The sequence below is a fragment of the Mus musculus genome, chromosome 7 (assembly GCF_000001635.26).
Source record: "Mus musculus strain C57BL/6J chromosome 7, GRCm38.p6 C57BL/6J".
In the NCBI taxonomy this organism is placed as follows: Eukaryota; Metazoa; Chordata; class Mammalia; order Rodentia; family Muridae; genus Mus; species Mus musculus.
In genome coordinates this window covers 10649625-10674040 of record NC_000073.6, presented here as the reverse complement: position 1 = coordinate 10674040, position 24416 = coordinate 10649625, and the positions used below count along the sequence as shown (strand labels likewise).

Sequence of the window (24416 nt, the reverse complement as noted above, 5' to 3'; positions counted from 1 at the left end):
TCTTTGTGTAGAGAAAGGCCATTGACTTGTTTGAGTTAATTTTATATCCAGCTACTTCACTGAAGCTGTTTATCAGGTTTAGGAGTTCTCTGGTGGAATTTTTAGGGTCACTTATGTATACTATCATATCATCTGCAAAAAGTGATATTTTGACTTCCTCTTTTCGAATTTGTATTTCCTTGATCTCCTTTTTTTGTCGAATTGCTCTGGCCAAGACTTCAAGTACTATGTTGAAGAGGTAGGGAGAAACTGGGCAGCCTTGTCTAGTCCCTGATTTTAGTGGGATTGCTTCCAGCTTCTCACCATTTACTTTGATGTTGTCTACTGGTTTGCTGTAGATTGCTTTTATCATGTTTAGGTATGGGCCTTGAATTCCTGATCTTTCCAAGACTTTTATCATGAAAGGGTGTTGGATCTTATCGAATGCTTTCTCTGCATCTAACGAGATGATCATGTGGTTTTTGTCTTTGAGTTTGTTTATATAATGGATTACATTGATGGACATTCATATATTGAACCATCCCTGCATCCATGAAATAAAACCTACTTGGTCAGGATGGATGATTGCTTTAATGTGTTCTTGGATTCAGTTAGTGAGAATTTTATTGAGTATTTTTGCATCAATATTCATAAGAGAAATTTGTCTGAAGTTCTCTTTGTTGGATCTTTCTGTGGTTTAGGTATCAGAGTAATTGTGGCTTCATAGAATGAGTTGGCTAGAGTTCGCTCTACTTCTATTTTGTGGAATAGTTTGTGCAGAACTGGAATTAGATCTTCTTTGAAGGTCTGATAGAACTCTGCACTAAACCTGTCTGGTCCTAGGCTTTTTTTTTGTCTGGGAGACTCTTAATGACTGTTTCTATTTCTTTAGGGGATATGGGACTATTTAGATCGTTAACTTGATCCTGATTTAACTTTGGTACCTGGTATATTACTAGAAATTTGTCCATTTCGTCCAGGTTTTCCAGTTTTGTTGAGTATAGCCTTTTGTAGAAGGATCTGATGGTGTTTTGGATTTCTTCAGGATCTGTTGTTATGTCTCCCTTTTCATTTCTGATTTTGTTAATAAGGATGTTGTCCCTGTGCTTTTTGTTTGGGTGTGTTGTGGCTTCATTTTAGTTAAACTCTAAAAAGTCTTTAATTTCTTTCTTTATTCCTTCCTTGACCAAGGTATCATTGAGAAGAGTTGTTCAGTTTCTACGTGAATGTTGGCTTTCCATTATTTATGTTGTTATTGAAGATCAGCCTTAGGCCGTGGTGGTCTGATAGGATGCTTGGGACAATTTCAATACTTTTGTATCTGTTGAGGCCTGTTTTGTGACCAATTATATGGTCAATTTTGGAGAAGGTCCTGTGAGGTCCTGAGAAGAAGGTATATCCTTTTTTTTTTAGAATAAAATGTTGTGTAGATATCTGTTAAGTCCATTTGCTTCATAACTTCTGTAAGTTTCACTGTGTCCCTGTTTAGTTTCTCTTTCCACTATCTGTCCATTGATGAAAGTGGTGTGTTGAAGTCTCCCACTATTATTGTGTGAGGTACAATGTGTGCTTTGAGCTTTACTAACGTGTCTTTAATGAATGTGGCTGCCCTTGCATTTGGAGCATAGATATTCAGAATTGAGAGTTCCTCTTGGAGGATTTTACCTTTGATGAGTATGAAGTGTCCCTCCTTGTCTTTTTTGATAACTTTGGGTTGGAAGTCGATTTTATCCGATATTAGAATGGCTACTCCAGCTTGTTTCTTCAGACCATTTGCTTGGAAATTTGTTTTCCAGCCTTTCACTCTGAGGTAGTGTCTGTCGTTTCCCCTGAGATGGGTTTCCTGTAAGCAGCAGAATGTTGGGTCCTGTTTGTGTAGCCAGTCTGTTAGTCTATGTCTTTTTATTGGGGAATTGAGTCCTTTGATATTAAGAGATATTAAGGAAAAGTAATTGTTGCTTCCTTTTATTTTTGTTGTTAGAGTTGGCATTCTGTTCTTGTGGCTGTCTTCTTTTTGATTTGTAGAGGGATTACTTTTTGCTTTTTCTAGGGCGTGATTTCCTTCCTTGTATTGGTTTTTTCTGTTATTATCCTTTGAAGGGCTGGATACGAGGAAAGATAATGTGTGAATTTGGTTTTGTCGTGGAATACTTTGGTTTCTCCATCTATGTTAATTGAGAGTTTGGCCGGGTATAGTAGCCTGGGCTGGCATTTGTGTTCTCTTAGTGTCTGTATAACATCTGTCCATACTCTTCTGGCTTTCATAGTCTCTGGTGAAATGTCTGGTGTAATTCTGATAGGCCTTCCTTCATATGTTACTTGACCTTTCTCCCTTACTGCTTTTAATATTCTCTCTTTATTTAGTGCATTTGTTGTTCTGATTATTATGTGTCGGGAGGAATTTCTTTTCTGGTCAAGTCTATTTGAAGTTCTGTAGGCTTCTTGTATGTTCATGGGCATGTAATTCATTAGGTTTGGGAAGTTTTCTTCTATAATTTTGTTAAAGATATTTGCCGGCCCTTTAAGTTGAAAATCTTCATTCTCATCAACTCCTATTATCCGTAGATTTGGTCTTCTCATTGTGTCCTGGATTTCCTGGATGTTTTGAGTTAGGATCTTTTTTCATTTTGCATTGTCTTTGATTGTTGTGCCGATGTTCTCTATGGAATCTTCTGCACCTGAGATTCTCTCTTCCATCTCTTGTTTTCTATTGGTGATGCTCGCGTCTATGGTTCCAGATTTCTTTCCTAGGGTTTCTGTCTCCAGCGTTGCCTCACTTTGGGTTTTCTTTATTGTGTCTACTTCCCTATTTAGGTCTAGTATGGTTTTGTTCATTTCCATCACCTGTTTGGATGTGCTTTCCTGTTTTTCTATAAGGACTTCTACCTGTTTGGTTATGCTTTCCTGTTTTTCTTTAAGGACTTGTAACACTTTAGCAGTGTTCTCTTGTATTTCTTTAAGTGAGTTATTAAAGTTCTTCTTGATGTCCTCTACCATCATCATGAGATATGCTTTTAAATCCGGGTCTAGCTTTTCGGTTGTGTTGGGGTGCCCAGGACTAGGTGGCGTGGGAGTGCTGCGTTCTGATGATGGTGAGAGGTCTTGATTTCTGTTAGTAGGATTCTTACATTTGCCTTTCGCCATCTGGTATTCTCTGGAGCTAGTTGTTATAGTTGTCTCTGGATAGAGATTGTTCCTCAGGTGATTATGTTAGCCTCTATCGGCAGACCTGGGAGACTAGTTCTATCCTTAGTTTCAGTGGTCAGAGTACTCTCTGCAGGCAAGCTCTCCTCCTGCAGGGAAGGTGCCCAGATATCTGGAGTTTGAACCTGCCTCCTGGCAGAAGTTGTGTTCCACTCACCAGAGGTCTTAGGATCCCTTGGCGGATCCTGTGTGGGACCTTGCGGGTGTCCGCATATGCCCCGGGCCAGGGACCATGGTGTAGCAGTGGCCCGGAACGGACTTGAGCCCCGGATCTGGCCAGGTATCTGCTTCCTTAATTAATGCTGTCTCAGGTCCCGCGCAATTGGATTGGAGCAGGCGCTGTGGTCCACTCACAAGAGGTCTTAGGATGCTGTGGCGGATCCTGTGTGGGACCTTGCGGGTGTCCGCAGACACCCCGGGCCAGGGACCACGGTGCAGCAGTGGGCCCGAAGGGCGAGACTTTCTTTTTATGTTAATTTATTTGGTGTTCTCTATGCTTCTTTTTAGGTTAGGAAAAAATCTATGATTTTCTTAAAAAATATTTTTCTCTCTTGTGATTTCAGTTTCTTTCCATTCTCTATATTATTTTTTACTTGGTCTTTTCATACAGTCATACATTTCCTGGAAAATTTCCAGGCTTGCCTGATTGTCCATTGAGTCTTTCTCAGCAAAATATCACGTGAACCTATATCACATGACAATATGAGAAATTTCCATTTCATGTTCTGAGTGGTATTATATATTTCTCATTATTTGTGCTTTAGTTTTAGATGAGATAAACATAAGAAGTTAATATGTTTAAACATTGTGGTCATTATTGAAGTTCTCTTTTTTTAACATCCTGATTAGCAAATATCAATGTATTATGAACATCTTGTGTTATGCTTGTTTGTATGGGCATTCACTTTTTATGGTTCCCACTGGCTAACCTTACTTTGTCCAAAACACTTATTTTTTTTATGAAACTTCATGGTTCTATTTCCATCATTAAGTACATTCAGAGGTTTGAGCAACCTCACAGTAGCATACAGAAAGTAACTTCCCAAGACAAGCAGGAAGATCAAAGGAATAGAATTGAAGACCCAGAAATGAACCCACACACCTATGGTCACTTTATATTGGACATAGGAGCTAAAGCCATCCAGTGTAAAAAAAAAGAAAAAGAGAGAGAGAGAGAGACAGCATTTTAAACACATGGTGGGGGTTCAACTGGTAGTCAGCATGGTGAAAATTAACCCTTTCTTATCTCCTTGTACAAAGCTCAAGTCCATGTAGATCAATGATCTCCATAAAAAACCAGATAGACTGAAACTTAGAGGAGAAAGTGGGGAAGAGCCTAAAATACATGGGCACATGGAAAAAATTTCCTAAACAGAACACCAATAGCTTATGCTTTAAGATCAAGAATCAACAAATGGGACCTCATAAAATTGCACAGCTTCTGTAAGCCAAAAGATACTGTCAATAGCACAAAACAGCAACCAGCAGATTGGGAAAAGATCTTTACCAATCCGACATTAGATAGAGGGCTAATAACCAATATATAAAAAGAACCCAAGAAGTTAGACTCCAAGGAATCAAATAACCCTATTTAAAAAATGGGGTACAGAGCTAAACAATGAATTTTCAACTGAGGAATATTGAATGGCAGAGGAGCATCTAGAGAAATGTTCAAAATCCTTAGTCATAAGGGAAATGCAAATCAAAACAACCATGAGATTCTACCTCACACCTGTCAGAATGGCTAAGATCAAAATCTCAGTTGACAGCAGAGTCTGGGTAGGATGTGGAGAAAGAGTTACACACCTCCATTGTTGGTGGGATTGCAAGCTTGTACAACCACCCTGGAAATCAGTCTGGAAATCAGTCTGGCAGTTTGTCAGAAAACTGAGCATAGTGTTACCTGAGAACCCAGCTATACCACTTCTGGGCATATACTCCAAAGGTTATCTAACATATGACAAGGACATATGCACCACTATTTTCATAGCAGTCTTATTTATAATAGCAAGAAGCTGGAAAGAATCCATTTGTCCCTCAACAGAAAAATGGATACAAAAAATGTGTAACATTTACACGTTGGAGTACTACTCAGCTATTAAAAATGATGAATTCATGAAATTCTTAGGCAAACTAGAAACTATCATCCTAAGTGAGTGTATTAGTTAGGGTTCTCTAGAGTCACAGAACTTATGGATAGTCTCTATATAGCAAAGGAATTTATTGATGACTTACAGTCTATAGTCCAATTCCCAACAATAGTTCAGTAGTAGCTGTGAATGGAAGTCCAAGGATCTAGCAGTTACTCAGTCTCACAGGGCAAGCAGGCGAGGGAGCAAGAGCGAGACTCGCTTCTTCCAATGACCTAATATTGTCTCCAGCAGAAGGTGTAGCCCAGATTAAAGGTGTTTCCCACCACATCTTTAATCCAAGATGACCTTGAACTCGGAGATTTAATCTTCTGGGATCCATAGCCACTTTGTCTCAAGATCTCCATACCAAGATCCAGATCAGAAACTTCTATCACCAAGCCTCTAGATAAGGGTCACTAGTGAGTCTTCCAATCTGGATTGTAGTTCATTCCAAATATAGTCAAGTTGACAACCAGGAATAGCCACTACAGTGAGGCAACCCAATCACAAAAGAACACACATGGTATGCACATACTGATAACTGGATATTAGCGCAAAAGTTCTGTATACCCAAGATATAATTCACAGATCACATGAAGCTCATGAAGAAGGAAAACAAAAGTGTAGGTACTTCTGTCCTTCTTAGAAAGCAGAACAAAATACTCACAGGAGCAAATATGGAGACAAAGAGAAGAGCAGAGAATGAAGTAAAGTTCATCTAGAGACTGTCCCTCCTAGGGATTCATTCCATATACAGTCATCAAACCGTGACACTATTGTGGATGCCATGAAATGTTTGCTGAAAGGAGCTTCATAGAAGCAGTAGGAGAGGGGGAAACTGGGAGCATTTGAAATGTAAATAAAAAAACAAATCCAGGAAAAAAATGTCCCCTGCCAAACTTTTGAGATGTAGTCTTTTTAACTGGTCAGGACCAGTCTAAAATTCCTGATCTTCAAGACTCCTTTGTTTCAGTCTCTCAGTAACTCCCTTGAATAAAGTCTTCCTCCTCCAGTCCAGGCTGCAAACCTTTGCAATTGTTTCTTTGACCAGAGAAATATTGGGGCTGAAATGTAGAGATATTTGTGCTGAATCACAAAATGGACTTTTGGAATCTAGCAATCAGAATCATTTTCTTATCATAAACTACCACTGGAACTCTGAAAAGTTCCTGTCTTATGTTCTACTATAGAGTCCTTTACTATAGAGAATATATATTAAAACACACAGATTTGATACTAATGCACCAAATGCCAGGCAATGTCTTGATCATTCTCTCTACAGAAGTTCCCCAAAAAATGGCAGTTTGGGTATTGAAGCACTTCTTGAGGGATATTGGTTGTAAGCTCCTACTGTTCATTCAAGGTTCTATGGGGAGTGTGTCCACTGGCACAACATGACTCTTGCAAGGCAATGACCACCAATCACAGGAAATCCTGTCGGATGTATCAAAAAGTCAAAGCTGAGAAGTACACTGGCTATTGCATTTCCCTCCTCTGGGTCCTCTACATGTTAATCAATTTCATTTTCTTTCTCTATACATTCATCAAAAGAATAGCAGAAATGTGACAAGAAAACAAGATTTTGGATACTGCTCTACTATAGGTTGTAATGACATTAGTGACTTGTTCTATGCAGGATTGGTGGTGTGTCCTGAAGTCCTTTTTCTTTTGCTCATTGATTGGTGTTCTCTACAGACACGGGCATAGGGTACAACACATGTACAGCTCTCATGATTCCACCTGAAATATCCTCATGCTAAGTATACCTCTCTGGCTTTTTATCCTCTCTCCTCCATCTTACACGACTGCCTTAATCTTTTGTATCATCACTCAGTGGCTAGTGAACATCAATCATCTCATTTTTTTCTGTGCTTTCCATCTTTTGGACCCTTTGTTTTATGTATCTTTACTTCATTATTCCCAGATTCAGTTTGGTTTGTTATGAGTAAGAACTCATAATGTAAGTATTTTAATAATTTATTTTGCTTGTATCCAGCTTTTTAATCAAACATTACCCTCAAAAGATCAATCCAGACTATTAAGAAAGTAGCATCTTGTATTTTTAAGACTACGTAAAATGACTAGGCGAGGTTGTCATCTGGTTAAATCAGAAGCCTCCATGACCTGATCATATTTTCTGAGGTCCATTGCACTCTTCAACTCACAGTTTAGGAGTCTTCCCTCTGCCTATCTGTTGTGCAAAGGATCCAGCAAAAACGTCTGTCAATAAATCTGCCCTCTTGGAGATTTCATGCTAGCAGGGCATCTTGGCTGCTTGGGAATTTCAAAGGCCACATTCATCTATACTTGATAAACATGTAGAAAAAGAAAATGTAATTTGTCAGCATGTAGAAGACCCAAAGGAGGGAAATGAAATAGCCAATGTACTTTTCATCCTTGACTTTTTGACCACTTGTGGGCCCTACTCAATGCAAGGAAAACTGAAACATTTGTTGATCATGACAATTTTCTTAAGGAGGGCCTGGTCTAATCACAACTAATCTAGCTTTTACCAGTTTCTGAAAAAAACAAACAAAAAAACAAAAACACAAAAAACAAGTAATTCCTTTCACTGTGTACCAAATCAATTAAAAATGAATAATATTTTTTATTTGGTTGAATTTTGTTTGCTAGAATGGTATTAAGATTTTTACATCATAGAGATACTGGATAATAAATTTATATTGTTATTGTTCTGTCTTTATCTGGATTTGCGTTATGGAAATTATGGCTTAATCAAGAGTTTGGAAGAAATTAATAAGCCATTATAAAAATTAGTTTTATGATTTCTCAAAAAAGTTAGAAATAGAACTTCTGTTTGACTGAGCTATTCCACTGCTGAATATATACCCACAGAACTCCATATTGTACCATAGAGATATTTGCACATAAATGAACATTCTTGCTGTATTTAATATAGCAATACAATGGAGCACAATTACATATTCATAAACAGATTAATCAAATATAAAATTTGTGTTCAACTATACATGGAACATGATTTTAATACAGTAACAGATGAAATCACATTATAATGGTATTAATAATGGACTTATAATGGATATTATTAACTCAGATCACCCAAATCAGAAAGAAAAAAAATATATGTGCACCTGTCCACACGCATATCCCATTGTATAATATCTTTGTGTATATTTGCAGATGGATGTCTGTATAACTTCAGTATAATATTTAGGAAGGAAAACAAGAAAAATAATATTGTGATAGGAAGTTAGAAGGATTCATGACTTATGAAAGGTTATAAAATTAATTACTTTTCTATTTAAAATTATGGTTTTGCTGTTTCTTTTTTTTTCTGAAGAGTAGGGCCATAAAATGTAATTTCTACCGACAGTATAAAACCACAAGCAAAGCTTCATGCTTTCAGCATGGATATTCTAACTGGACTGTAGTTCATTGAAATTGACAGAATTTGAGCATGGGCAAGTTTACTTTGAGTCACTATTTCATTGTAGACCTTTAATGCTTTTATTTGTGAATTTCTTACAATAAACTGATTCTAGGATAAAATAAAACAGCATCACAATTTTTCCAAAGATTCAAGAATGGTTGCACATAGAGCACATATAGCCATCAGTGAATGCAATGCATCACACTGCTCTGATTAAAGCTCCCCCTCCTGTCCTTCTGCTCCTCCCAATTTCTCACCTCCCATGCAAATCCATTCTCTTTGATGGTAGAGGAGAATAGGTTTCTAAGACATAATAACAAACCTTACAAAATAAAATATGATAAGGTTTTTTAAATGTCACATCAAAGTTGGACAAGGCAAACCAGCAAAGTGAAATAAGCCTAAAAGAAGTCACAAGAATTAAAGAACCACTCATTCTTTTATCAGAATCCTATAGAACTATTAAAATGAAACCTATATTGTATATGCAGAGGACCTGGTACAGACCTGTGCAGGCCTTTCAATTTCGGTTTCTATGAGTTCATGTAAGCTTTGCTTAGTTGATATAAAATGCCTTTTACTCCTGGTGTCATGCATCCACTTTGGCACATACACTTTCTATCTCTTCTTTCAAGGAATTCTAAGAGCTCTGAGCAGAGGAATTAGATTGGAGACATCATAATTACCGGACCAAATAGCCAGAAAGTCTTTTAACAAATCCAACCCCTCTTGATCATGAATGCCATGGCGTTTCTAGTGCAGAGTGGATCATATCTCAGCATAATAAAAGCTACATACTGCAGACCTACAGTCATGGGTTAGGACCCAACAATGTACAATAGCCAAATAATTACTGGCAACCATCAGTTATTTTTAACCTTTAAAAGTGTTTGCAACTTTTTTCTAAATAGTACCACAATTTGGTGTATAAAGTGCAAAACACAAGTCTTTGGAAGATACTTTTTGAGTCATATCAATAAAGAGAACTGGTTAGAGGAAGGATATAGGCATGACAAGGGAAGAAAATGAGTGCAATATAATGAAAGAAACTGGGGAAGACAGAACACTACTCAACATGAATTGATGAAAATGTCCCTGAAGGGAATGGCAAAGACTCTGAGTCAAGAGTACATATTATGGTCATAGAAGAGTTGATGATGCCTAAAATATGAGGACCAAAGCCTTTGAAGTAGAATATAGAGGATATAGTGGAATATTCTAAGATACTTGAGTTGAAAGGAGGCACAGAACAAAAAGATGGAAGTCAGAAATTACTGACAATGCACCTAAGGACCTACGAGGCTTGAGCTAATGAAAACATTGACTAACTCAAAGAGTTTTTAGAGAGGAAATGGGTGAAATAGTGAGGTATGTGAATGGGGTGGGTTTCTGAAAGTCAAACTGATAGAATCATGTTGTCAGTAGACAATGCTTCATAATGACCTGTGATACCTCTGAACACTTTTCTGACTCTAGTTATTGGTCTATAATACAAAGCACTTTCAAGACCTTAGAAATTATATTATGCAAACACCTGTAGCTCTATATCTAGGTCTGACCTGTGCCCAGTCTTATGCACAATAATAGTTGTCAACATGCCTAGAAGTCTTCTAGATTTTTAGATATTAGACTTTGACTTGTGTAATGTAATGTCTGAGCCTGTCCTTGGAATTGACCATATGTTGAATATATACATATACATATATAGCCCATGATATTTTTTAAGCTCATCAAGTTGATTGTCAAAGCTCTGGGAGACTGTAATCAGAGTGGTGATTTAGCATGCATACCTACTTAGATATGTGCACAGATGTGAGAAACTCTATGGGCCAGAGGACTTAATGTATAGAGAGGGGTATAGCCTCTTCTCTAAAACCAGGAGTATGCTTGGCAAAGCTAGCCATGTACTGCGGCAGGGCCTTGGAGTCACTGTAGCTTCTGATGTTGAGAACCAAATTCTTCCTACTCTTAAGGCCTAAGATGAAGTCTCAAGATAGCTGTGTGTTTGATCTCTGAGGATATACTGATATCCTGGGTTTCCTTTGTGTAACATGTTTGATTCAGCTCCACACTGACTTTTTCTTAATATATAATAGGCTTTTTTTATTATCATCATTGTTTTCATTTCTCCTTTCATAAAAATTATAAATAAGTTGATATACTTCTTAATAAACTTGTTTGACATGAGACACAGTTTGTGTGAGACCTCTTGTTCCCATGCTGTATCTCCTTTATTTTCTACCTCCTTAACTTCTGACCTGTTGATCCCCTTTCTATAAACCCTGGCATTCAAGAATGACATGCTGGTTAAGGAGAAAAGAATAAACAGGAGAATGAACACACACACACAAATACAAATGCAAACAAGAAATAAATAGAAACATCCTATCATTTTTTAAACAACTATGCAGAATTGTTATGTCATTATCAACATTAGTTTTTAAATGATTTTTTAAGTTTCTCTAGAAACTTGATAAATGTATATAATGAAATATGAACCTCTATATACATATATAGAGCTTCACACAAACCTAAGGTCGTCAGAGAGGAATGAGGATCACTTGAGAAAATGCCTCCATGAGATTCAGATGTAAGCCAATTTTCATCCACCAGAGCCTTGGAACCTACAGTGATTACAAACTCCAAAGGAAATAATACCCCCTCCTGAAGGAGCTATCAATTGCCAATAGCACATTATTGGGGAGATGGGCCTGGAGAGCATCCTCTCCATCTGTGCATGGAATTATTTCAGAAAAAAAAATCTATTTTTAATGTGCATGGTTATGTAAGTGTCTACAATTTTGTAATTCCCACTGAAGCCAAAATCAGGCATTCAATTCCTTGGAGCTGGAGTTATATGTGGTTTTGAGCCATTATTTGGGTGCTGTAAATGAAACCTTGTTCTTCTGCTAAGGCAGCAAGTACTCTTAAATAAAGGCCCAACTCATCATTTCCTATATAATATAATTTATCATAATGTATTCACTAATTATCTATTCACTGATTCATTGATATTATTGATGGAAATTTTATGTTTAGAATAAAACACATTTTTCATATATCTAACATGTTTTAAATGTCCAAAATGACACATTTAAGTAAAGTTTTATGTTAATTAAATTTGTTAGTTACTGTTCCTTTTAATTAATTTTTAAAATTTTTATATGTTTTAGTGTTTGACTGCATGTAAGTATGTGCACCATGTGGATGTCAGGTACTCACAAAGGCCAGAAAAAACTTCACAGTTCTTGGAATTGTAGTTAGAGATGTCTGTGAGCCAGTATAAGGGTGTTGGCAGTCAAACCTAGGCCCTCCTGGAGAGCCATCTCTTCAGCATCCATGTTAGTTAATTTTCTATACCTGTGACCAAAAGATTGTGAGAGGTTTATTTTGGTTCATGCTTTCAAGGCTTTGGTACAAATTTCTATGACACAACGTACTTTAGGAGGATATCAGGGCAGTAGGAGCATATGGTGGAAGAATTTTGTTACCCTTTTATACATAGGAGAATGTAAGAAGGAACTGGACACCAGGTGTAATATCCAAAGTTACATAACATTGTTCTGTTCAAGTTATGGGGCAAATTCCTTTCATATATATACTAATACTCCCCTCCACCAACTGAGGGCCAACATTCAAAACATGTGCCTTTGAGTGATGTTTAACTACAATAGGATTGATATGCTACTTGTTATGAAAACGATGTCGTTGTAATTGATAATTTCCCATTTCAAGCGTTTCAGATTTATGATTAAAAATAGAATACACACACACACACACACACACAAACACTTAATCAAAAAGGAGGACATGAATGTGAAAGGAAACCTGGAGGGGTACATTGTAGGATTTGGAACAAGAGGGAGTAGGAAAATAATGTAATTATAACAAATTCTCAAAATATCTTAAGTGAACTCATTATTTTTCACCAAATAGATTAATGCACATGGATACAGTTGGCAGAAAATCTAGGCTGCCAAATATACTGGTTTGTGTGTTAGCTTCACACAAACTTAGGGTCATCAGAGAGGAATGAGGATCAATTGAGAAAATGCCTCCATGAGATTCAGATGTAAACCATTTTTTAAATTATTGGTCAAGGATCAGACCATGGTGGGTGATGCCATCCCTGGACTGGTAGTCCTACTTTGTATAAGAAATGTCCTGGCAAGCCATGTGAAACAAGCCAGTAAGTAGCATTCTTCCATGTTTCTTCCATCAGCTTCTGCCTCCATGTTCATGCCCTGTATGAGTACCAATCCTGACCTCCTTTGGTATAAAACAGCGATGTGGAAGTGGAAGCTGAATAAACCCTTTCCTACCCACCTTGCTTTTTGGTCATGCTGTTTTGTTGCAGTAATAGAAACACTAACAAAGATTCCACAGGAAGTAAGTTGCCTCAGATGAAGAAAGTTTAGTTTTCTTTAATTTACTCTTTCTCCTAGAGATACTAAAACACATGATGCCATACACTATACAGTTCCAAATTCTGAGAACCCACAAATACCTTTGTCTTCCCTCAGTGCACTCACATCTTTATTTATAGGTTTAAAAATATACATATATACATATTATCTACTATTCATTATTTATAATGTTCCCCTTCATCTATTTCCATTTTATTCTCAACATTTAATCTTATAGAAAACTAATGTTACTCTATGCCACATTGCATCCTTCCAAGGATATCTGTTACACAACTACTAACTGATCATAAATCTCCTGCCGAGTCCAATGTTTGAAAACTATGAGACCCTAAGCTACTCCAATGCAATCTTTAACATCCTCTGCCTTTGCTCTTTTTGGCCATTGTCTTGATACTTAGCTCTGTTTTCAGGATGGAGATCTAGCTGTCAGAGCTATAGATGTTTACCTTTGTTTGCACAAGATTTATTTTTCAAATGTATAACTTTTATTTTTAATTGGTTTACAATATGGTCAGATTCTATATACAATCTATGTGCATATTTCATTTCCATTGATTCTTTCTCCGTCTATCTCTATGTCACCAATTCCCTAGATGCCATTTGACTAAACTCCCACTTTCATTCTGTTCTGTTACTTTCTCTACCTTCTCATCTTTTATTCTAGTCACATAAATATTCCCTTTAATTGAGAATTTCATGCATTGATACTGTATCACCATTTCCTCTACTCCCTCAACCTCATTCAAAATCTCCCTTGCCCACCCTTCTACCTCTCATTCTGTTTCACTTATTAAGCATTTCAGAGTCTTTGTAGGGTCACCCTCATAGACACCAGAAAGTTTTCATTGCACTGGGTTTCCTTACAGCCCCCAAGTGTGTTGAGCTGCCTATTTAACATATCAAAGCAGGCATGGCCACCAGAGTCTCCCAGTATCCCTCAGTTCCTACCTGTTACAGAGTATGACTGGTCTTCTCAACTGTTTACAATGAAGTCTCCAGACTAGGGGTTGGGCTGCTCTTTCCCTAGAGGGTACTCCCTATATCATCCAACTATTGTAATTACAAGTACATTTTGTAACTTTGGTCTTCTGGTTGCTGCTCTTGGTTTCCTTCTACCCTCTCCCTTCCCCTCCTGCATCTCCTCACATGGCTTCCCATATAGCAAGACCACTATGGACACTCCCAGAATTGTCTGCCTCTGGCAATATTCATCCTTTTATCCCTTCTAAAAGTCTTTGTTTTCACAATATATAGGAGCAGACATTTCTTTTCATATTTATTTCATTCTTGTTCTTTCATTAATCATTATAATTAAAACTTTAAATGTAAATGAACTGAACCTACTTCTGTAATTCTGATAACTATAAATCACAAAGACCAAAAGCTCTCCCTTTGCCAACCTGATGACCTAAAACTCTTTCTTCTGTCTGGGAGTGTTTGCACACACAGACGGCAACAATGACTCCTGATACTCACAAGCTCTAAGGAAGTTGCCTCAGCTTGATCTCATTTCAATGACATTGTCCTTCTATTTTTGATACATTTTTATGTGTATTTTAACAATAGGTTTTGTGGTATGGTTGGTGCTGACCTATGATTCATTCTGTATATTTTGCTATACTCGCCATAGTGGAGAAGACTGCATTCCAGTGCATGATGAATAGATGAAAAATAACAGTATATATTGTGTACTGCATTCCTTACTCAAGTAGATGCTAGATTCTTTACAAAATTACTACCCCCTATCCTGCCACCCCACTCTTCCAATCCCTCTTTGCTTTTATGTATATTCATGGAGAGCCACATGCATAAAGGGCAGCATACAGATCTGGGATTCTTTGACTGAATACATCCTTCACCCAGGCAGAGTTACAGTCAATACTTGTGGATATGAGGCTGATACAATCTTCTTTTCAATGTTCTAGTTGTCACCTTGTTTGTTTTTAAGTCTCTGTCTAGAAAATTAAGTTCCAGGAAATTAAACTTTGACTCAGTATCTTTGTGGTAATTTCAGGGCCAGTACATGACGAGGACCTTGCTGTTCTGTTATCAGGGTGTCTGTGATTATCTGTAGAACACTGGCTGTAAAACATTACCTTGTCAATGTCAAAGGGGAACAATGTGGAAAACACTCCTCCTCAGCATGCTAGGATATGCACTTGTTTTTTTTTATTTCTTGGCAAGGTACATACATCTTCAGCTACAGAGTGTTAGATTTCTGACCTGGAAAAATAGGCTGAGGTGCCTATTTAACATAACAAATCAGACCTGTTCCCAAATGCTTCCTGTTTTCCCCAGTCCATATGTGTTAAAGGGCCCTTGGGGCTGGCAAACACAGCACTTTTAATCTTCTGAAGAATCAATCCTTCCTAAGCCTCTAGAAGCAACAAGCAGTTTCTGGGGGATTGCTAACTATCTTAATGGAGCTTCTGCAAAATTGACAGCAATAGAGGTCTGGTGATATGACACATCTGCCCATGCTGGGATGGGTCTTATATGGTAGAGTTGCCTTCGGTTAACCATATTCCAAAGTAAGCTCTCACTTATACCAAAGAACTTAAAAATCCAATGGATTAAGACTCCATTGGGTGGAAATATTTCTTTCCTCTGATACTGATGTGCCCTCCATTTGAAGAATAATTATTCATGTCACAACATAAAATTGCACCACATATCCTCTTCAACTCTAGATTTTTCCATGTAATAATTAATTTATTTTTTCACTTTAAATCATGATTGCAGCTACCCTCCTCTCCTCCCAGTCCCACTCTCATATCCCTTTCCCCATTCCCTCCTCCCCTTCTTGTCAGAGACAGGGATACAACCTATGGGTACCAATTCCTTTATCCCCACTCAGGCACATCAAATCATAGCAGTGATAAGGGAGTCCACTCCTAATAAGGCCAGACAAGGCAGGCCAGCTTGGAGAAAGGCATCCAAAGACAGGCAACGGAGTCAGAGACAGCCCTCTCCCAAATCCAATTGTTAGGAGATCCAAGCTGCATATCTGATACATATGTATAGTAGGGAACTAGATTTATTAAGCCCATATATGTTCTTTGGTTTATAGTTCAGTCTTTGTGAATCACCTTGGGCCCAAGTTTATTGACTATGTTTATTGCTTTTTGTGGTGTCTTTGACCCATCCAGCTTGTTGAATTCTTTTCTTCCAGGTTTCCACAAGACTTCTGAGCTCTGTGTATTATATGGCTATAGGTCTCTGCCTCTGTTTCCATCAGCTGCTGGATGAACCTGATATAATGGAGAGAAACTGCTCTCAGAAGACAGTTGTACTAGGCATAGCAAAGTCACTTAACTGTGTCAAGGGCTGGCTCTTTCCCATGGGATGGGTTTAAAGTTGGGCCAGTCACTGTTTAGCCATTTCCATCAATTTCTGTTCCATCTTTATCCTTGCACATGTTTTAGGAAGAAAAAAAAATTGAGATTAAAGCTTTTGTGGGTGGCTTGGTGTCCCCTTCCCTCCAATGGTAGTCCTTCCTGGACAAAGGAGGTAGCCATTTCAGTCTCCATACACTACATGACTAAGAATCTCAGATAATCACCTATACTCTCTGTACCCCAGTTAAAACCATTGGCTCACCACCTAACCAGAATAGAAGGTTTTCTTGATATGTCATTAGTGCCTGATCTGGGCTAAAGGGATATTTGTTCCTGACTTCTCAAAAGCAGGTGTACCATTGTAAATAGTCATCTTCATAGATTTCATACTAATCAATAATTTGTAACATATAAGAATTCTGGTAGTAAAATTAGCAATGTAATCTTTCTGCATAATACAAATTAGTTTATCTGAATCGAAGTTTCATTAAATTAAATGGTTAAACTATGAAATAATGCAAGTGGTAAATAAATTTGACCTGAATTTTAACTAAACTTAAAAATTTAAATTATCCCCCAGTCACTGAGCCCGCCGCCGAGGACTCAGCTGCCTCCCCCTCGAGCCCCCTCGCTTCCCGACGCTCCGTCCCCCCCCCCCGCCCCCGCCCGCCTTCTCCCGCAGCCGCCTTCCGCAGGCCGTTTCCACCGAGGAAAAGGAATCTTATCGTATGTCCGCTATCCAGAACCTCCACTCTTTCGACCCCTTTGCTGATGCAAGTAAGGGTGATGACCTGCTTCCTGCTGGCACTGAGGATTATATCCATATAAGAATTCAACAGAGAAACGGCAGGAAGACCCTTACTACTGTCCAAGGGATCGCTGATGATTACGATAAAAAGAAACTAGTGAAGGCGTTGAAAAAGAAATTTGCCTGCAATGGTACTGTAATTGAGCATCCAGAATATGGAGAAGTAATTCAGCTACAGGGTGACCAGCGCGAGAACATATGCCAGTTCCTGATAGAGACTGGGCTGGCTAAGGACGATCAGCTGAAGGCTCATGGGATTTAAGAGCTTGTGGCTCTCTGAAGCTTAAGTGAGGATTTCCTTGCAATGAGTAGAATTTCCCTTCTGTCCCTTGTCACAAGTTTAAAACCCTCACAGCTTGTAGAATGTAATCATTTGGGGTCCGCTTTTAACTTGGACTAGTGTAACTCCTTCATGCAATAAACTGAAAAGAGCCAAAAAAAAAATTAAATTATCTTCAGAGAAACACATTAAACATTGAAACACAGTCCTTATCGATAACCAGAGTGTAGTATCTAAATACCAATGCTTAAAATGAGGTTACGGAGATCTTCAGGAAAATAATGTGAAAAATAGTACTACATATTATCAATACCAATTATTGAGTAACAATGCAAGATTATTCAAATGCATTTGATTCATTTGAAAAGTACATATAATGGAGAGAAAATGTTCAACCCAAATCACTGTGAGAATCACAGAGAACATGTTTATTCTTGTGAGCTGTTCTCAAAAGACAATGTTTATTGTGGACTCTACAGAGGAGTTGATGCCTCCAGAGTTTAGTCACCATTGAAATTAGACTTTTAAGGTGCTATTGACATTATCCTTTGCCTTACAGAAGATTTGCAATTTTATGAGGTCCCATTTGTCAATTCTTGATCTTAGAGCCTAGGCCATTGCTCTTTTGTTCAGGAAAATTTCCCCTGTGCCCATATGTTTAGGCTCTTCCCCACTTTCACCTCTATGTTTCAGTGTATCTGATTTTATGCAGAGGTCCTTTATCCACTTTATACCCTTTATGTAGATTTACATTTTTCTACATGCTGAGCTCCAGTTGAACCAGCATCATTTGTTTAAAATGCTATCTTTTTTTCCCTCTGGATAGTTTTACCTCCTTTTTCAAATATCAAGTGACCATAGGTATGTGGGTTCATTTAAGGGTCTTCAATTCTATTCCACTGATCTTCCTGCTGTCTCTGTACCAATGCCATACAGGTTTTATCACTATTATTTTATAATACATCGTGATATCAGGGATGATGATTCCCCCAGAAGTCCTTTTATTGTTGGGAATAGTTTTTTGTTTGTTTGTTTTTTTATCCTGGGTTTTTTGCTATTCGAAATGAATTTGCAAATTGCTCTTTCTAACTTTATGAAGTAGTTGAGTTGGAATATTGATGGGAACTGCATTGAATCTGTAGGTTGCTTTCGGCAAGATGGCCACTTTTACTATATTAATCCTGCCACTACATGAGCATGGAAAATCATTCCATCTTCTGAGATCTTTAATTTCTTTCTTCAGAGACTTGAAGTTCTTGTCATACAGATCTAGATTGGGGAAAAGATCTTTACCAATCCTATATCTGATGGAGGACTAATATCCAATATATTCAAAGAACTTAAAAAGTTAGACTCCAGAGAATCAAATAATCCTATTAAAAACAGGGTACAGAGCTAAACAAAGAATTTTCAACTGAGGAATATCGAATGGTAGAGAAGCACCTAAAGAAATGTTCAACATCCTTAGTCATCAGGGAAATGCAAATCAAAACAATCATGAGAGTCCACATCACACAAGTCAGAATGACTAAGATAAAAACCTCAGGTGACAGGAGATGCAGGCAAGGATGTGGAGAAAGAGGAGCACTCTTCCATTGTCGGTGTGATTGCAAGCTTACAACCACTCTGGAAATCAGTCTGGTGGATCCTTAGAAAATTGGACATAGTATTACCTGAGGACTCAGCTATACCACTCCTGGGCATATACCCATGTACACAATGGAGTACTACTCAGCTTAAAAAAAAAAACAAAACAAAAAAAGCAAAAAACAAACAAACAACAACAACAAAAAAACCAAAGACAAAAACAAAAAAAACAAAACGATGAATTCATGAAATTCTTAGGCAAACAGATGGAACTAGAAAATATCATCCTGAGTGAGGTATCCCAATTGCAAAAGAATACACATGATATGCCTTCACTGATAAGTGCATATTAGCCCAAAAGCTCAGAATGGTCAAGATACACTTCACAGACCACATGAAGCTCAAGAAGAAGGAAGACCAAAGTGTGGGTGCTTCATTCCTTCTTAGAAAGGGGAACCAAATATGCACAGGAGCAAATATGGAGACAAAGTGTAGAGCAGCGACTGAAGGAAAGGCCTTCTCAAGACTGTCCCACCTGGGGATTCATCCCATATACAGTCACCAAACCCCAACAGTATTGTGGATGGCAAGAAATGCTTGCTGAAAGGAGCCTGATATAGCTGTCTCCTGAGAGGCTCTACCAGAACCTGACAAATACAGGGGTGGCTGCTCACAGTCAACCATTGGACTGAGTGCATGATCCCCAATGGAGGAGTTAGAGAAATGATTGAAGGAGCTGAAGGGGTTTACAACCACATAGGAAGAACAATATCACCCAACCAGATCCTCTAGAGCTCCAGGGACTAAGTCACCAACCAAGGAGTACACATGGCTCCAGCTGCATAGTTTCAGAAAATGGCCAGAGGGGATAGGATAAGGGTTTTCCAGGAGGGGGTAAATCGGGAAAGGGGTTAACATTTGAAATAGTAGTAAATAAAATAAAATAAAATATCTGGTACTTTTAGGTTTTGATGAAGTGTCAGGACTACACTAGTAACAAGTACCCAGAAGAGATGTAGGGAAAACCCACAAGCCTGAAATGAGTTTACCCAAAAGAAGGTCAGTCTGGAGGCAAAGAATGAGTGTGAGATAAATCATGAAGGTCCATTAGACAGTATTTTAATCTGTTAGGTTGTGGGTTTTAAACATTCCGGTTTTGCATAGGTCAAACACTGGGCCATGAGGGATTACTGAGTGTACTGGTCCTCAGGTTTCCCTATTCTTTCCCACCTTCCCCATCTTTCTCTCACCTCTAACTTTCTTGTCTTTTCTTCTTTAGTGTTACAATGATCCTTTTACCAAGGTACAGTTGCCTATTAGGTGCCCACATTCCCATAAGCCAAACTTCAGGGGATCTGCTGGCTTCCACAGATATCCACAAACATCAGGCATAAACATGGTGTGCATATATCCATGTAGGCAAAATAATCCACATAATTCAGGCTCAATTCCCAGCACCCACATAATAACTCACAATTATCTGTAACTCTGGATTTAGGGAATGAGAGGTCATCTTTTGACCCACATAGTTACAAAGGTGGACTGCATTCATATGTATAAGCAAAATATCAATACTTATAAAATAAAAGGAACTACACCTATCACAAAAATATGAGGTACAATAAAAGCAGTGCTAAGAGGCAAGTTCATAGCACTATGTAACTTCATAAAGAAATTGGAGAGTTCATATAATAGCGATTTAAAAGCACACTTACAAAGCTCTAGAATGACAAGAAGTAAATACATCCAAGAGGACTTTATGGCAGAAAATAATCCAACTTGGGGCTAATATCAATCAGTTTGAAACTAGGAGAACAACACAAAGAATCAACAAAACCAAGTGCTGATTCTTTGAGAAAATCTAAAAGATGGATAAACCATTAACCAAATTAACTAAAAGTCAGAGAGGCAGTATCCAAATTAACAAAATCAGAAATGAAAAGCGGGACTTAACTGCAACTTTAATTCTTTCAAAAGCTATTTTAACAATGGTTCTTGAATGCTTTAAGAACTCTTTTAACCTCCATTTAAATGTTCCCTTGTAACCTAATACGCACCAGAAATCATGAAAAAGAAAAGGGCGGGGGGCTTAGGGGATGGGAGAGAGTGAACTTGTTTATAAAGGTTCTTTGGAGCAACTCCCATCTCTGTTTAGAAATTGGCAGATCATGTGTTTAGCAAATTGTATCTTATATCTTGGGTATCCTAGGTTTGGGGCTAATATCCACTTATCAGTGAGTACATATTGTGTGAGTTCCTTTGTGAATGTGTTACCTCACTCAGGATGATGCCCTCCAGGTACATCCATTTGCCTAGGAATTTCATAAATTCATTCTTTTTAATAGCTGAGTAGTACTCCATTGTGTAGATGTACCACATTTTCTGTCTCCATTCCTCTGTTGAGGGGCATCTGGGTTCTTTCCAGCTTCTGGCTATTATAAATAAGGCTGCTATGAACACATGAAACTCAAGAAGAATGAAGACTGAAGTGTGGACACTATGCCCCTCCTTAGATTTGGGAACAAAACACCCATGGAAGGAGTTACAGAGACAAAGTTTGGAGCTGAGATGAAAGGATGGACCATGTAGAGACTGCCATATCCAGGGATCCACCCCATAATCAGCATCCAAACGCTGACACCATTGCATATACTAGCAAGATTTTATCGAAAGGACCCAGATGTAGCTGTCTCTTGTGAGACTATGTCGGGGCCTAGCAAACACAGAAGTGGATGCTCACCATCAGCTATTGGATGGATCACAGGGCTCCCAATGGAGGAGCTAGAGAAAGTACCCAAGGAGCTAAAGGGATCTGAAACTCTATAGGTGGAACAACATTATGAACTAACCAGTACCCCGGAGCTCTTGACTCTAGCTGCGTATGTATCAAAAGATGGCCTAGTCGGCCATCACTGGAAAGAGAGGCCCATTGGACACGCAAACTTTATATGCCCCAGTACAGGGGAACGCCAGGGCCAAAAAGGGGGAGTGGGTGGGTAGGGGCGTGGGGGTGGGTGGGTATGGGGGACTTTTGGTTTAGCATTGGAAATGTAAATGAGCTAAATACCTAATAAAAATGGAAAAAAAAAGAAAAAAGAAATTGGCAGATCAGTTCACAGTTTAGCAGTAGCATTTCCATACACTTTCAAACACTTCATGGAAATACCAGCAGTCCAGTTCATCAGAGTTGTGATAGCAAACAGGAATCAGCAGCAGTGGCACTACCTAGCAGAGAGACCTATGCCCCAACCTCAACACAAGTAAGCAGGAGGGACAGGAAGAACTCCAGGAGAAGTTCTCAGCTGTGCCTCATTCAGTGAAGTGAAGATCAGTGAAGATGCAAGAACAATAAGCATTTCACAGCTCTGTAAACAAGTCTACCTCAGCCTCTGTTATTGTCCATTGAGTCTTTTATATAGTCCCTCCAAGCATCATGTGACCTCCACAGGTCTAACTTTAAGATATTTCTTGCTTCAGCACATGATTCTGACTTAGCAAAACTCCACTTGAGTCTGTCTCAGCTGATATTACTCTGCCAATCACCCTGAGTCCACAGAAGCTGCAAAAAAGCCACCTCATACCACAAGTGCTACATATTGGCCAACTAGACAAAATATTATCTTCTGACTTTTAAGCTGAGGGGTGGTAGATGGGTAGTGACGAGGGGCATTTCAGAGCATTGACATAGCAGAGCATAAGTAAAGCAACCATACTGTAATGATATTTTAGGAGAATTTTTCAGTGTCAGCTATGGATAATTATTTCTGTCAAGTAGAGTCTGAGAACCTGAACTTGATTTCACCTTATGAGAAAAATGGAGACTGAATATAAAATGGCTGTGAGGAGCGGGTGTGGCGGCAGTCCCAAAGGCGCCAGGGACTGCAGCTAAGTCGTATGACTTGCACCTGACTTTCTCATATAAGCCACAAACATCTTGAGAGCTTCGCAGGTGTACCAGGATACTGGTGAATCCATTTTGATGGAGATATGCCCCTGCTGCCCTGATTAGCTGAAGCTGCGTGCCTGGTGAGGTAGCATGGCCTGCTGTGCGTGGATGGGAACTGAGAGTATAAAAAAGTGAGAGGCCCAGGGTTCGAGGGAGATATAAACAGGGGAGATATAAACAAGGGAGATATAAACAAGAAGAAACAGGACTGAATAAACGTGTACAGAAGGATCCTGTTGCAGCGTCGTTCTTCCTGGCCAGTTGAGGGCGCACAAGAAATGGCCACAGTTATGTTATAAAAAACAGGCATAATGCTGAGAAGCATGCAGTTCTTGCTACACTTGCAATGAGTAGCCAGCCAACTAGTTATTCCATTTACCAAAGTTAAACACATCTTTAAGATGGGAGATATATAAAAGAGCTAAATCTGCTCATAGGTCAAGGATGGTTTGTGTAGCTCTAGTCTCAGAGATAGAACTCTGCAGATGTCTTGGACCCTGCTTGGGTTTCAGCAGGATAAGGACCATCGAACCACCAGTCAACATCATGACTCTCAAACACATGGCATCAGAGAGATACACAATGTGATCAAATAGGGATACACAATGTGACCAAATATCCTGCAACATAATCCAGTAGGATTACATATAAGGCATAGATTAGATTTTGAGGTTTGAGGTTTTTCAGGACTGAGAGAAGAAATCAAGACTTATTTATGAAAGCAAATTCAAATTCTGTGATGTTTCTGTGGTGGCAGATAAGATCTCAGTAGCCAGTGGGACAAAGAGCCTGTCTCCAAGCAGGACTGAGTCCCTAATACAGTGTGACTGACATGTTGATATGCTGCCCCTTGTGGTCAAGATGATATTATAGAAGGTAGCCATGACAGCCTTCGGAGGGAGTTGATGTCACCCTGAAAGAACATTTCTTTCCATCTCACATTTGAGAATCTTCCATTGCTAGATAGACTTGGGTGGAAGTATATCTTTCCTCTGACATTGATGAATTGAATGAACTGATGAATTTCTGCTAGATGAAAACGCCATTGGTTAATGTCAATGCATAAAATGTCTCAACATAACTTTTCACCCATGCTATAGTTAAGTAACCCCAGTGAAAGTCATTGATTCACCAAACTAAACATGGATAGAACAATTTCTTTGGTCTGTCATTAAGTGCCTGATCTTTGGTAAGAGCAGTTTGTTTTTGTGTCCTCAAAAGTTAAAACAATTGACCATAGTTGTTCTCACAGAATTCACACTCATCAATAATTTGTAATATATAAGGAATCTCTAAGTAAAAT

The 24416-nt window shown here is 38.5% G+C and overlaps 3 pseudogenes; 2 read left to right on the top strand and 1 right to left on the bottom strand.

Moving 5' to 3' along the window:
• On the top strand, window positions 6414-7264 carry Vmn1r-ps52 (vomeronasal 1 receptor, pseudogene 52; annotated as a pseudogene).
• Gm6900 (predicted gene 6900) lies at window positions 17067-17735 on the top strand (annotated as a pseudogene).
• On the bottom strand, window positions 23423-23742 carry Vmn1r-ps51 (vomeronasal 1 receptor, pseudogene 51; annotated as a pseudogene).